This window comes from Staurois parvus, unplaced genomic scaffold (genome assembly GCF_062004578.1).
Source record: "Staurois parvus isolate SC_StPar_1 unplaced genomic scaffold, SC_StPar_1.0 ptg000594l, whole genome shotgun sequence".
NCBI classification, from domain to species: Eukaryota; Metazoa; Chordata; class Amphibia; order Anura; family Ranidae; genus Staurois; species Staurois parvus.
In genome coordinates this window covers 336,474-351,055 of record NW_028318390.1, presented here as the reverse complement: position 1 = coordinate 351,055, position 14,582 = coordinate 336,474, and positions in this window count along the sequence as shown.

The following is a 14,582-nucleotide window of genomic DNA, read 5'->3' as shown; positions in this document are numbered from 1 at the left end:
CATTCAAAATCAACAGAGGATCAAATACTTATTTCCTTCACTGTTCTCTAAAACGATGCCCTCCAGGCTCCAGGGCTTCCATCTTCCCCGACTTCCTTCTGGGTTCACTGGCTTCAGCCATTTGAATGGCATGTGAATGGGATTCACGGCCACAGCACAAAGCTCTGAAAGGACAACATGAGTATGCCATCTCTTCAGAATGCTTGCTCCAGTGACGTCAGTGGCAGCAGAAAGAGTGAATGTTTTCTGCACATTAGGATATATTCCCTGTATCTACAGGTAAACATTATTATAAGTAACCAAGTGCTGTTTACTACCACTATGACCACTTCAGCTCCAGGTTTTACCCCATCATGACCAGGATATTTTTTGCTATTCAGCACTGCGCTACTTTACCTGGAATTTGTTCTCCCATGCAACACTGTACCCAAACAAAATTTATATAATTTTTTCACACAATAGAGCTTTCTTATGGTGGTATTTAATCACCCCTGGGGTTTTTATTTTTACAATATAAATGGAAAAAGACCAAACATTTTGGGAAAAAAAACAATAGTTTTTACTTTCTGCTATAAAAATTATCCACTACAAAATTTAAAAAAAATCAAACTTCATAAATTTTGGCCAATATGTGTTCTGCTACATGTCTTTGATGAAAAAAATCCCAATAAGTGTATAATGATTGGTTTGCATGAAAGTTATAGTGCCTACAAACCATGGTTATATACTGATTGTTTTTTTTTATTATACTACTAATGGCGGTGATCAGAGACTTATAATAGGACTGCGAGAGTGCGTCTGGCAATATGACACTAACTGACACTGGGTGGGAACTAACTGCCACTGACATCACCAGTGACATTAATACAGTGATCAGTGATAATACTATACATTGTCACTGTACTAATGACACTGGCTGGGAAGGAGTTAACATCTAAGGTGATCAAGGGGTTAAAGGTGTGCCTAACTATTTGTAATGTGTATAAAGTGTGCTGCTTTTACAAAACCATCTCTTAGCTGCTGATCCCTGCAAAGCTTACTTACACTTACAAACTTACAAATCACTCCCTCTGTACAGAGCTCTGTATTGTTTACCAACACACATTTCTGGGCTGTGATTTTAAATAATAGGCTGGAACTTGCTGATAGGCTCTCACTGTGTACAATCACAGTGGGTGCTGGTTGGGGGGCACACCCAAAACCCATACTCGCTTTGCCTATGGCCGCCGCACCATCTGCAGTACATTGTGGGCGAACAGTCGGAAATTGGTTAACCACTTGCCCTCTTGAGGATTTAACTCCCTTCCTGTCCAGGCCTCTTTTTGCTATTCAGCGCTGTGTTACTTTAACAATTGCGCGGTCATGCTGCACCCAAATTAAATTTACGTCCTGTTTTCATACAAATAGAGCTTTCTTTCTGTGGTATTTTATCACCTGTGTCCTTTGTATTTTTTGCACTATACATTAAAGAAGACCAAAAAGTTTGGAAAAAAAACTATATTTTTTACTTTCGGCTATAAAAAATATATCGTAAACTCAAAGTTAGTCATAAATGTGGCCAAAATGTATTCTGCTACATGTCTTTTTTTAAAAATCCCAATGAGTGTATATTGATTGCTTTGTATGAAAGTTTTAGCGTCTACAAACTATGGTATAGGTACTGCAATTTATGTAAATTTTTGCTATACAGCACTGGGCTAGTTTAACTGACAATTGTGCAGTCATTCAAGGCTGTACATAAATTAAATTTATGTATTTTCTTTCACACAAATAGAGCTTTCTTTTGTTTTTGTTTTTTTGCGTTATAAACAAAAAAAGACCACACATTTTAAAGAAAAAACTATATTTTCTCATATCTGTCATAAAAAATATCCAAAAAACTCAAATTTCGTCATAAATTTAGGCCAAAATGTATTTTGCTACATGTCACTTAGTGCTCACGCAGCGATTTTCAAACGCAAATTTTTTTAAAAAATACACTTTTTTACTTTTAATGCACAAAAACACAATATATTGGCCAATTATTTGGTAAAATATAAAAGATGATGCTATGCCAAGTAAATGCTTTAAACTGTGCATGCCCCATGCAATGGCGACAAACTGCATACATTTTTAGTATCCATAGGCAAGGCTTTAAAAGCCTTTGCAAGCTACAATTTTAGATATACAGAGGAGGTCTAGTGCTAGAATTACTGCCCTTGATCTGGCGTTCTCTGCGACACCTCACATGCATGGTGCAACTGCTGTTTACATACTGGCAGGGGGTCAACGCTCGCACACACAGATGCGCACGGGTGGCGAGGGTGCTTTTTTTAAATTTTTTTAGTTATTTTGATTGTTTAAATTATTTTTATACTGTCCCTTACATTTTTTGTAATCACTTTTAATGCTATCACAGGGAATGCAACTATCCCATATAACTTCAATGGGCATTGTCATATATTCTTTTTTGAGAAATCTGGGGTCTATCAGACTCTAAATATCTCCTCTGCCCTTACATTATCTAATCTCACCAAGATCGGTGTGATCAGATGCTTTCCCAATTTACAAATGGAGCTGTTTATATGCTGCACAACTGAAGTGATGACATGCTCGTAGCTTCCTATTTCTTAGACTATAGAGATGATTGGCGCCATTACGGTCTCCAGTCAGCTCTATGGTCATCTGGCTGAAACACCGGCTGCATTCTCAGGTTCCCAAATGACACAGGACTGCCCGAGAAGGCCGTGGAAGGCAGAGGGGGAGGGGGGCATCTTCTCCCACTGCTTGTAAAAGCAATCCTGCAGCTAATTAGCCACTAGGATTGCTTTTACATGAAAGCCCATCACCGGCTGAAAAAAAACGATACCAGGATGATGCCTGCAGCTGAAGGCATCATCCTGGTATAACCACTGAAAGTCCAGTGATGTACCAGTACGTCGCTGGTCCTTGTTGGGTGTATATGCTATGTTCTTTTTTTGTATGCAGCCTGTGGGCTGAATGAAAAAAAGAGAAGAAATCTCTGCCAGAAAAAAGTGTGTGGTATTCCCACCATTAGAATATACCGCCCTGCATCCACCCACTTCTAATGGTGGGCACACATGAAATGTGCCAACAAATATTATAAAATATGTATGCAGAAGCATAGGGGCCATCCACCCACTGGCCTCCCCGGGTCCCCATGCTTCAGCATATATGCTCTTTTTTTAACTGCAGATGAAAAATCTCATCCAATAGCGCTACACACACCTACTTATGTATATTCCGAGAGCAAGACCCTGTTGCTGTCAGAATAAACAGTTTGGTGCTACAGCTGAATGGTGTTCCTGTAAAGCAAACGGTTAACAATAAAACAAAGTGATAATAGAACTCAACTCAGTAAAAACTTTTTTTTTCAATTTTTGAACTTTTAACTTTAATTTATTTTTTTTAAACTTTTGTAACAGCCTTTGAGTTTCGGGTTTCTCAAAATGTAATGGACAGTTTCCTGACTATCTAACATCTTTTGAGACCCTTTGTGAAAATGGTGAATATGTACCCCGAACTGTGCCATGCTGTACCCTATACTAATACTCCACTAGTGTATGTTAGCGACGGAAGCAGTCCTTGAGGCAGAGACCAGGTTGGCGAGGACAAAAAAAGCGGGTGTTGAGTCTTATTCCATGTTTGCTACAGACACAACATCGTCTTTGGGGTGACCTTTGGGTTGGGGTACCAGGGAGGACATCTGGAAAATGCCTCCCATGCAGCCGGCTAACTGCATCTGGATTTGAGGATTGGGCCACAGCACCTTCTGGATATAAAAGGGCTGCGATGATCTCTTCTTGGAATTTTAGGAAGGATCCACTTTGTCCAGTTGCATTGTAAATTACAAAAGCGTTATATATAGCCAATTGAAATAAATAGATACCTTTTTGTACCAGTGTTGGGCTTTCTAGGAAACTAGGTACGGATTTATCATTTGGTCATTGAAGTTCACCCCTCCCATGTTAAGGTTATAGTCATAGACATAGAGGGGTTTCTCAATAACACCAGATACTGTGTTAATTTGCACTGTCGCGTCTGCGTGAATGGAAGACAGGACGAAAAAATCCCGTTTGTCCTTCCACTTCACTGCAGGCAATTCATCATTCATCATTCCTCAAGCAGGCTTTCTCCCCCTATCTAAGTCGGGTATTTGCAAGCCATTGGGGAAGCCCCAGCGGTTAGGTTTCATGGTGAAACATGAGTCAATTCCAAGATTGTACAAATGTCTAAATAATGGCACACAAATTGTCCACGTATAAGTGGTACCCCTTTGTCAGGAATGGACTTGCCAGTAATGGTGGGACTCACCTGCCTTGTGGGCTGCAGTACCAGGGCTGGCCAGCGGGTGCTCCCAGCAATCAGAGACTCAACCCTGCAGCCAGCCAAACACCTGAAACGGCTTATGCAGGTGTATTTAAGTGATGGCCAGACCTGCAGTCTTTGCCTTGGTGTGTGTGTTTTTCCTGGGCCCTGTATCTTGTAAACCTGCGTTCCTGTTCCTGTCCCTGTCCCTGTCCCTGTCTTGTTGCTGACCCTGCTTGATCCTGACCTCTGCTGACTTCTCCTGTTCTGATCCCTGGCTTGTGACCCTGATCATTCTCTCCGCCTGCTCCTCCTGTACCTACCTGCCCGATAGTTATCGACCCGGCCTGCTTGATCACGTTGTGCTCTATATGTGTATGTACCTGTGTATCTGTATCAGTTTAGGTTTGGGTTTGTTTCACTTTGTATGTATTTGTGTTAGCTTGGGGTTTGGTGCATTACGTTTATGTTTGTATTGTTAGTCTTTAATAAATTATATTGTTTATAACATATCTGAAGTCTGCGTTCCCTGCGTCAGTCACATACCTCTGGTCATACCCTGGAGCCCTGACATTACACCAAGGCCAATCCTGACCAGAAGTGGCTGCACAGGGAAGCCATCTTGGCTTGTTGCTGGGAAAGATGGATCTTGATGAGGTTGTGTATTTGTCGCTGCTGGTTTTTGATGACAGAGAATATGCTTATCAGGCTCTGAGGGAGTATACCCGGGATCAACTGCTAGAATGTATACGGATCGCTCATGTTCTAGTAGATCAGGGCACAGAGTTCTCTGAGGTGCAACCTTTGATTCAGATTTGTGTAGAGTTGTCTTCATCTGGTGCCCCTGAAAGCAGGAATGACTTTTTGCCGCCATTTAGTGCAGACCAGGTAGAGTCCCTGGTATGGTTATTAGAGGATGATGTGGATTGCTTCTTGGAGCATTATGCTGCATGTTCACAACAGGTACTAAGAGATTGTATAAATGCAGTGCAGTCTTTGGTCAGACAGGCTTTGTGTAAGCTGAGCTTTGTTCAACCCATACTGCAGACATGGACAGATTTGTTGCACCCAGCCTCAGTCAGCTTACAAAAACCTAGTCCTGCTTCTAATCTATTTCCTCAAAGCTCTATTCCTGCATTCCCAACAGCACCTCCAGTTACAGCCCAGTATACCCTGCTATCTACCACATGTCAGTACCCTGTTCCCACTCGCTGCACCTATCCTGCCTTTAACCCTGTAAAGAAGCCCTCTGTAGCAACTGTTCCCTCCCCTGTTCCATCCTCCAGCTCTTCTCTATCTCCAGCTGCTCCATCCGTTTACAAACCTGCGCTTACTTACGGTGCTCCAGTAGTTAAAACCAGAAAAAAGCGAAAATTCTTTCCAACCAGTACCATCCTGCCAGTATCCAAACCGGTGAGCCTGCCGTCTGAGAACCTGCCTTCCGTGGTTCAGCCTGGTGCCTCGGCACCCGCACTTCAGCCTGATGTCTGTACCCAGCCTGATGAACTGATCCAGCCTGATGATCCTATCACGCCTGATGACCCAGTGCCCGCTGTCGAGCCAGACGATCCAATGCCTGATGACCCAGTGCCCGCGGTCATACCTGGTGACCCGATGCCCGCTGTCGAGCCAGACGATCCAATGCCTGATGACCCAGTGCCCGCCGTCATGCCTGGTGACCTGATGCCCGCTGTCGAGCCAGACGATCCAATGTCTGACCCAGTGCCCACTGTCGTGCCTGGTGACTCGGTGCCCACTGCCTTGCCAGATGACCTGATGCCTGGTGACCCAGTGCCCGCTGTCATACCTGGTGACCTGATGCCCGCTGTCGAGCCAGACAATCCCATGCCTGATGACCCAGTGCCCGCTGTCATGCCTGGTGACCCGATGCCCGCTGTCGGGCCAGACGATCCAATGTCTGACCCAGTGCCCGTGGTCATGCCAGTTGACTCGGAGCCCACTGTCGTGCCTGGTGACTAGGTGCCCACTGCCTTGCCAGATGACGTGGAGCCCGCTGGTGAGTCAAATGACCTAATGCCTGGTGAACCAGTGCCCGCTGTCATGCCTGGTGGCCCGGTGCCTGTCGCCCCGCCTGGGGGCCCGGTGCCTGTCGCCCCCGCCTGGTGGCCCGGTGCCTGTCGCCCCGCCTGGTGGCCCGGTGCCTGCTGCTCCGCCTGGTGATCCGGTGTCCAGCTCGATGTGCCTCTGCCCGGAGTCCAGCCCGATGTGCCTCTGCCCGGAGTCCAGCCCGATGTGCCTCTGCCCGGAGTCCAGCCCGATGTGCCTCTGCCCGGAGTCCAGCCCAATGTGCCTCTGCCCGGAGTCCAGCCCGATGTGCCGCTGCCCGGAGTCCTGCCCGCTGTGCCGCTGCCCGGAGTCCTGCCCGCTGTGCCGCTGCCCGGAGTCCAGCCCGATGTGCCAGTCTTTGATATCCCGCCAGTTACCAGACCCGGGCGGTGGAACATTTTGCCCAGCTAGGACTGTTTGGAGCGTCCTGAGGCCGCTCCTTGAGGGGGGGGTACTGTCAGGAATGGACTTGCCAGTAATGGTGGGACTCACCTGCCTTGTGGGCTGCAGTACCAGGGCTGGCCAGCGGGTGCTCCCAGCAATTAGAGACTCAACCCTGCAGCCAGCCAAACACCTGAAACGGCTTATGCAGGTGTATTTAAGTGATGGCCAGACCTGCAGTCTTTGCCTTGGTGTGTGTGTTTTCCTTGGGCCCTGTATCTTGTAAACCTGCGTTCCTGTTCCTGTTCCTGTCCCTGTCCCTGTCCCTGTCTTGTTGCTGACCCTGCTTGATCCTGACCTCTGCTGACTTCTCCTGTTCTGATCCCTGGCTTGTGACCCTGACCATTCTCTCCGCCTGCTCCTCCTGTACCTACCTGCCCGATAGTTATCAACCCGGCCTGCCTGATCACGTTGTGCTCTATATGTGTATGTACCTGTGTATCTGTATCAGTTTAGGTTTGGGTTTGTTTCACCTTGTATGTATTTGTGTTAGCTTGGGGTTTGGTGCACTGCGTTTATGTTTGTATTGTTAGTCTTTAATAAATTATATTGTTTATAACATATCTGAAGTCTGCGTTTTCCTGCGTCAGTCACATACCTCTGGTCATACCCAGGAGCCCTGACACCCTTATGGAACAAAGACGACACCAAGTCCAAAACTATATTGCCACTGCTCCCCATGTAGTCTGGGCAATCGGGGTGCACTACTTCGCTGTTTCTTCCCTCATAAACCCTAAATATGTATGTATAGCCTGTGGCCCTCTCACAGAGCTCATGCAATTTGACTCCATATCTGGCACGCTTGCTGGGAATGTACTGTTTGAATGCAAGGCGGCCAGTGAATGAGGGACTCATCAACGCAGATGGTGGTTTATGAGGTGTCGAATTTTGTAGAGCCTGTCATGTTCAGGGTCACCCTGAGGACTACAGAGTGTGTTATCACTGAAATGCATGGAGCGCATTATCTTCTTATATTTATGCCTGGTCATGGCAACAGAGAACACGGGCATATGATGAATTGGGTCTGTGGACCAATACGACCGCAACTCATTCGTTTTTGTAATGCCCATGTTGAGGGTTAGGACCAAAAAAGTTTTACATTCAGAAACTGTAATAGGTTATCATGCAAATGGTCTGGCAAGGTTTGAATTTGGGTTTACGGCGATATATTGTAGAGCATATAAATTGCTTTGGCTCATAATCAAATTGTACAAATCTTCTGTAAAAAACAGCTCCAAAAAATCAAGGGGCGTATTTAAATTTGCTGTTTCCTTCTGAATTCTGGGTTAGGCAGAGAATGGGGGAAGTACGGGTGTTGCAGAATCTGTGGGCTGCCAATCAGGATTTGCAAGCACATCCTGAAGGACACTAGGGGCTCTACGGGCCTGTGTGCGAATTCTTGGTGGCTGCAGGACACTACTTGTATTCGCCACCGCACCAGGTTGTACTGCACTTATGGGACTCGCCATGTCACCAAGTGATACTGCAGTGCTGGTATAAAAAAGACCAGGATGTACTAGACCGCTGGTTCTCACCAGTTCACCAAAAGGTAGTGCGGCACTAGTACTGGCACTCTGCTGCATATGAGACAAGTCATGCGATCCTAGCACTTCAGCTTCATGGGGTCGGGTACACCTGATCTTAACTGGGACCTCTTCTCCATCTTCCTAGCTACCTGTCAGGGTGTCACTGCTGTCTACAGGTTTGTATTCTGAGGCTGATTGTGTCAGGGAGTCTTCCCCTTTGCTCTCACCTGACATGCTCAGAATCCTGTAGGCCTCTTCACTAGTGTACCTTTGGTTGAACATTAAATTTACAGGTACCTAGAGCAACTCATGGGAAAAAGAGCACCTGGCTGTCAGGAACTGCTTGAACCGCTACAAAAAAATTACCAGCAAGTGCTAACAGAGATCAGGCCTGATTCTGTGAACACTGCGGTTTTGTGTGTAATGTATTACAGGTGACAGTAATCAGAAATTATACTGACACTGCACTTCTTGTTAGGGGTGGGGGGGAGCGGAGGGGCTAAACGCTAGTGCAGGCAGTGAACAAGGATGATCCTGCTAACACTGCATTTTTGGAGACACTAATACTAAGGGGCACTGGTATAGTTTTGTTTGTGATAAATATATTGATCTGTACAAACACTATACTAGTAACGACAGTGATCAGCAATCTATAGCGTGAGTGCAATAGTGTGTGAGCAATCTAACGCTGGCTGACCCTAGCTGGGAGGGACGCTAACTGACCCTGACACTATGGCCCTGATTTACTATTGTGCCTGGGCGCATATCCGTGGGCGAACGTCTAATTTTTACGAGCGACCGTCTACTTTTACCCCGCTAAGAGATTTACTATTGAGCAGCGTCCATAAGTAGACGCCCAATAGAATTTACTAACGAGACACACACCAGGAATCAGACTCACAAAGCAGACTTGGTAAGAGGTATGTCTAACACCATGAAAAATCACTGCAGAGACATGTTCACTTTGAAATTTGCTTTGCCAAATATCAGGACTTCACTTTAAACAATATCTGCCATTTCCAAAAAAAATTTAAATGTGTTAAAAAGTGTTTTTATTAAGCAAATCGACACAGTGAAAAACTAGACACTCGTGCAGCTTATTTGGCTGATACAAATGCGCATGTGCAGAACACATTTTAGACGTCCTCTGTGGACGCTTGCTTTTTAGCCGCTGCTCAATAGTAAATCTCAGTGTGGATTCCTCTGACAGCCGGCACTCGGTCGCGTCTACTGTGTTTAACAAACAGCACTAGGCATATCTTTATGTATTCTAATTTGATTTCCTTAGTTCTGGTGATTCTATTTTTGTTTCTTATCCTTTATAATTATTTCTGTAATGATTTTACTTATTTTGAAGGTCTAGATAATATTTATTTTGACAGCTGAATGTAAAAATAAAGGTCCGCAATAAAAAAAAATTAAAAAAACAGAGTGGGTCCCCCCTTTCATCCATACCAAGCCCTTCAGGTCTGGTATGGATATTAAGGGGGAACTCCACGCCGAAATTTAAAAAAACCTGGCCGGTGGTTGTGGGGTTCTGCGGGCGGGGGGCTTATCAGAATCTGGAAGCCCCCTTTAACAAGGGAACCCCCAGATCCGGGGCCCCCCCCCATGTGAGTGAGTCTGCTGTACATGGTCCCGCTACTAATTCACAAAAAAACAAAAAAAAAAGTTCTGCTCCCGTCGGAGGCTTCCAGCCTTCTGGAAAAAAGTCTCGCTGACAGTTCTTAAATAGATTAGGGGCGGGGCCAGCCGGGGACATCATCCGAGTGACCCCGCCCCATGTCACATGCTTGCTATCCTTGACTGGCCCCGCCCCTTACCTATATAAGAACTGTCAGACTGTCTCCTGCATACAGCTAGTTAGCCTCAGTGGAGAGACAGGGTGACAGTTCTTAAATAGGTAAGGGGCAGTGCCAGCCGGGGACATCATCCGAGAAACCCCGCCCCATGTGACATCAATGATGTTACATGGGGCGGGGTTTCTCGGATGATGTCCCCGGCTGGCCTCGCCCCAAACCTATTTAAGAGCTGTCAGCGAGACTTTTTTTCAGAAGGCTGGAAGCCTCCGACGGGACCAGAACTTTTTTTTCTTTTTCCGGTTCGCCGCCGCCGTGATTGACGTTGGATCTACTTCGGGGGACATTGTTTTAATAAAAGACTTTGCAAAGACCCTGTACTGTGTTTTTTTCACACTACACTTTGTTTTTTTGTGAATGAGTAGCGGGACCATGTACCGCATACTCATTCACGTAGGGGGGGGCCGGGATCTGGGGGCCCCATTGTTAAAGGGGGCTTCCAGATTCTGATAAGCCCCCCGCCCGCAGACCCCCACAACCACCGGCCAGGGTTGTGGGGAAGAGGCCCTTGTCCCCATCAACATGGGGACAAGGTGCTTTGAGGGGGAGCCCCCTGCCCCAAAGCACCCCCCCATGTTGAGGGCATGTAGCCTGGTATGGTTCAGGAGGGGGGGGCGCTCGCTTGTCCCCCCCCCTTTCCTGACCTGCTGGGCTGCATGCTCGGATAAGGGTCTGGTATGGATATTGGGGGGTCTCCACGCTGTTTTTTTTTTAATTTTCGGCGTGGAGTTACCCCTTAACATCCATACCAGACCGGAAGGGCTTGGTATGAATGGGAGGGGGACCCCATGCTGTTTTTTTTATTATGTATTTAATTTGCGGAAATAATTCAAAATTCAGCTGTCAGTGGGAAACCCCGATGACAGCTGAAACATTCCTTCTGTCCCTGCAGAGAGCTCCGTTATTATATTTGACATTAAAAAGTATAGAGACTGCAACATTGTATCTATTTGTATCCATTTCGGATATTGAAGTTTTTATTCGGATACATATAGATACAATGTTGCAACCTATATACTTTTTAATGATAAATATAATAGCGCAGCTCTCTGCAGGGACAGAAGTAATTACATCGCTATTATATTTGCCGGCCGTAGACGGGGCGAAAATTGGACAATTTTTTTTACCGTTGGTGGTAACGTCGGTCCATTGAACAACTGACTTGTCTGTTTTTTTTGTTTTTTTTTTAAAAACGGCCAGTTTTCGCCCCATCTATGGCCTGCATTTTTCTTTTTCTTATTCTTTTTTTTATTCTTCTTTTTCATTTTCTTATTCTTTTTTTTCTTTTTCTTGCAGGTCATGGCTCATGGGCAGATTTTTTATCTGTAAAAAGATCAGCCAATTTGCCGATCATTGCCGCTAAAATCGGCCGATCTGCAAAATCGGCCGATTTTTATCCAAATTTACAGATTAAAAAAAGTGGCAAAATCACAAAAAATGGCTGACCAATTAACCCACTAACGGGCTGAAAATCAGCCGACTTTTATTTTGGCCGATTTTAGACCCAACTAAACCAGGCCATAGATGGGTCTAAAATCCGCCGATTTTTCTGCCGAAAAAAAAATCGAACGATTTTCGGGCCGTTAGTGGGTTAATTGGTCGGCCGTTTTTTGGGATTTTGGCACATTGGAAAAAATATTTTCCAACTTTACTGATAAACAAAATGTGCCAAAATCCCGAAAAACGGCCGACCAATTATCCCACTAACGGAAGAGGAGGTTGTCCCCATTAACATGGGGACAAGGTGCTTTGGGGGGGAGATCCCCTTGCCCCAAAGCACCCCCCCCATGTTGAGGGCATGTGGCCTGGTATGGTTCAGGAGGGGGGGGCGGTCGCTCGTCCCCCCCCCCTTTCCTGACCTTCCGGGCTGCATGCTCGGATAAGGGTCTGGTATGGATTTTGGGGGGAACCCCAAGCTGTTTTTTATTTAATTTCGGCATGGAGTTACCCCTTAATATCCATACAAGACCCGAAGGGCTTGGTGTGGATGGGAGGGGGGACCCCATGCCGTTTTTTTTTTACATTTTGGTGTGGAGTTACCCCTTAAGATACATACCAGACCCAAAGGCCTTGGTGTGGATGGGAGGGGGGACCCCATGCTGTTTTTTTATTTATTATGGTGCTGGTTTTTAATTGTAATTTTCTCTTTTTTTTTCTTCACTATAGCTCAGAAATTCACCTGTCACTTCCCCCAGCTAAAAGAGAAAGTTTTCTTGGAATTTATATCCCTAAAGGAAACAATGTTTACTTTGAGTTTATTAAAAGATACAAAATTTTCTGTAACTTCGGGGAAAGTGACTTCTAAGCTTGTGAACTATAGTGAAGAAAAAAAAGGCTGGCATTTGCATTTGAAAATCAGCGCCGACATACACTTTGTATTGTGAAAAAAATTATTAACAATTGTGTAAACTGAGGCATTATTTTCAATGGATTTTCATTCGTAAACCGAAACTTACGTTAACCGAGGCGTTGGTAAACCGAGGTACGTCTATATTAGTATTGCAATCCTTTGTATTGGGATACATAGAACCAACATACATCTGAATTGGCAACATAGCACAACATTTGTGTCACATTTGAGATATCTGGCTAGTTACACTGACCTTGCCCAGGGACTTAGGGTTGATTCACACCACAGAAATACAGGTAGGACTAGTGTTCAACAGCTCCGTGGATTAGTGGTTAGCCCTACTGCCTCACAACGTTAGGGTTGTTGGTTTGAATCCCAACTACAGCAATGAATTTGCATGATCTCTGTGTGACCACCCTAACATACATGTGCTGGTGGGAGCATCTTTGCTTTCTGTTTAAATGATCCCTAGAATGTGAATTAGAATGAGGCCTTGTCTGTTCAAACACCTTTAAAGTAGCACCTTATGTGAATGTCAAACGATGGGATGAGATAAGGGCCTGGACTAATGATTGACTGGATAATGCTGGTTTGCACTCCACCTCATTTTGGGAAAGTTTGTCAAACCATGAGAAGATTTAACGAGAGAAAGAAAAGGATTAAAAAAAAAAAAAATAATGGCATGGAGTCCCCCCCCCCCCCCCGATCCATAACAGACCATTATCTGAGCATGCAGATACCGCCTGCCTTCAAAGATTTATTTCCTTTGTTGAATTGCCTGCTTGGTTCACACTAGATGTGATTTAAAATTGTTTCCTTTTTGTTGGCAATTTCACCGTGTTTTCTGTAGATTTACCAATGAGTTATTGCGTTTTCAATTGTGTTTTGCATTGCGATTTCTATTTTAGTCTATATGTGAAATCGCTACAAAATGCTGAAAAAGTTAGACGAGAACTACTTTTGAAATTGTGCTGCAGAAAATCGCTTACGTTAAGACACTCACATCCACATTCATTAGATCGGATATCAGGTACAATTTCAATTCCCAAATCGCACCTGAAATCGTGCACCCTGGATGTGACTTGGCATGCGATTTGCATGGCATGCGACTTGCAAATCGTATGCCAAGTTGCACCCTATTGTCTGCTATTAGAGCAGTCACATGGGTGCGTTTCCTACACTGATTTCTAAAGTAGTACATATACTACTTTTATGACGATTTGCATAGATAGCTGTGTCAGATGTCTTGCAAATCGTAAGGAAATTAGCATCTTCACTGTACGTCGCAAAATTTCTAAATCGGCTTTGATGTGACCATGGTGTAAGGCCTTTTTATGTTTGATTTCCTGAGTGTTTTTCCGATTTATGGAAAATGCCGCATACTAGCAAAAGTGAATTGACATTTTCAGTATTGCATGCGAGATGTGGTCATGTGACTGCCTTAACTCATGCGATAATCTGGAGTGAATTGTGCCCATAGGGCCAAGAAATATTGCCAATAGGGTTCCCTTTCACATCCCTGTTCAATGTTCTGTTGTATGCTGCACAGGTACACTTCACTGTGGCTTTCTTTCTGACTCTGATTTGTGGGGCCTGTATACCAAGGGTTAACGCAGGTGGGAAGAGAATTAATTAGGTGCAAACACTTTCTCTGTCCAAATGAATGACAGTGGTGGGTGTGGCCTACCTTATATAAAGAGATGCAGTTGTGGCTGATTTTTGCCTTGTATAGGCACATTATTACTGCAAGTCCTTGTCTGTGGTGGTTTGGGGAGGAAGAGATATTGTGGTGAATTACCCCAGGCCACACTCACGCTGTGTTTTGATGTGGGCTGTAAATGTTTTGCATGTTCTTCCTTCTAAGGTGTGTTTGTGTGTTATTGTATAATGATTGTGTTTATCTTTGCATTGTAATCCTAACACATGTCCATTGCTCTGCTCTTACAAGTTTGCTTTATTTAGAATGAAATGCAGTTTTCAGACAAACATGGTGAGAAATGTATGTGTGGGGGATTTGGGGAGGTGGAAGGT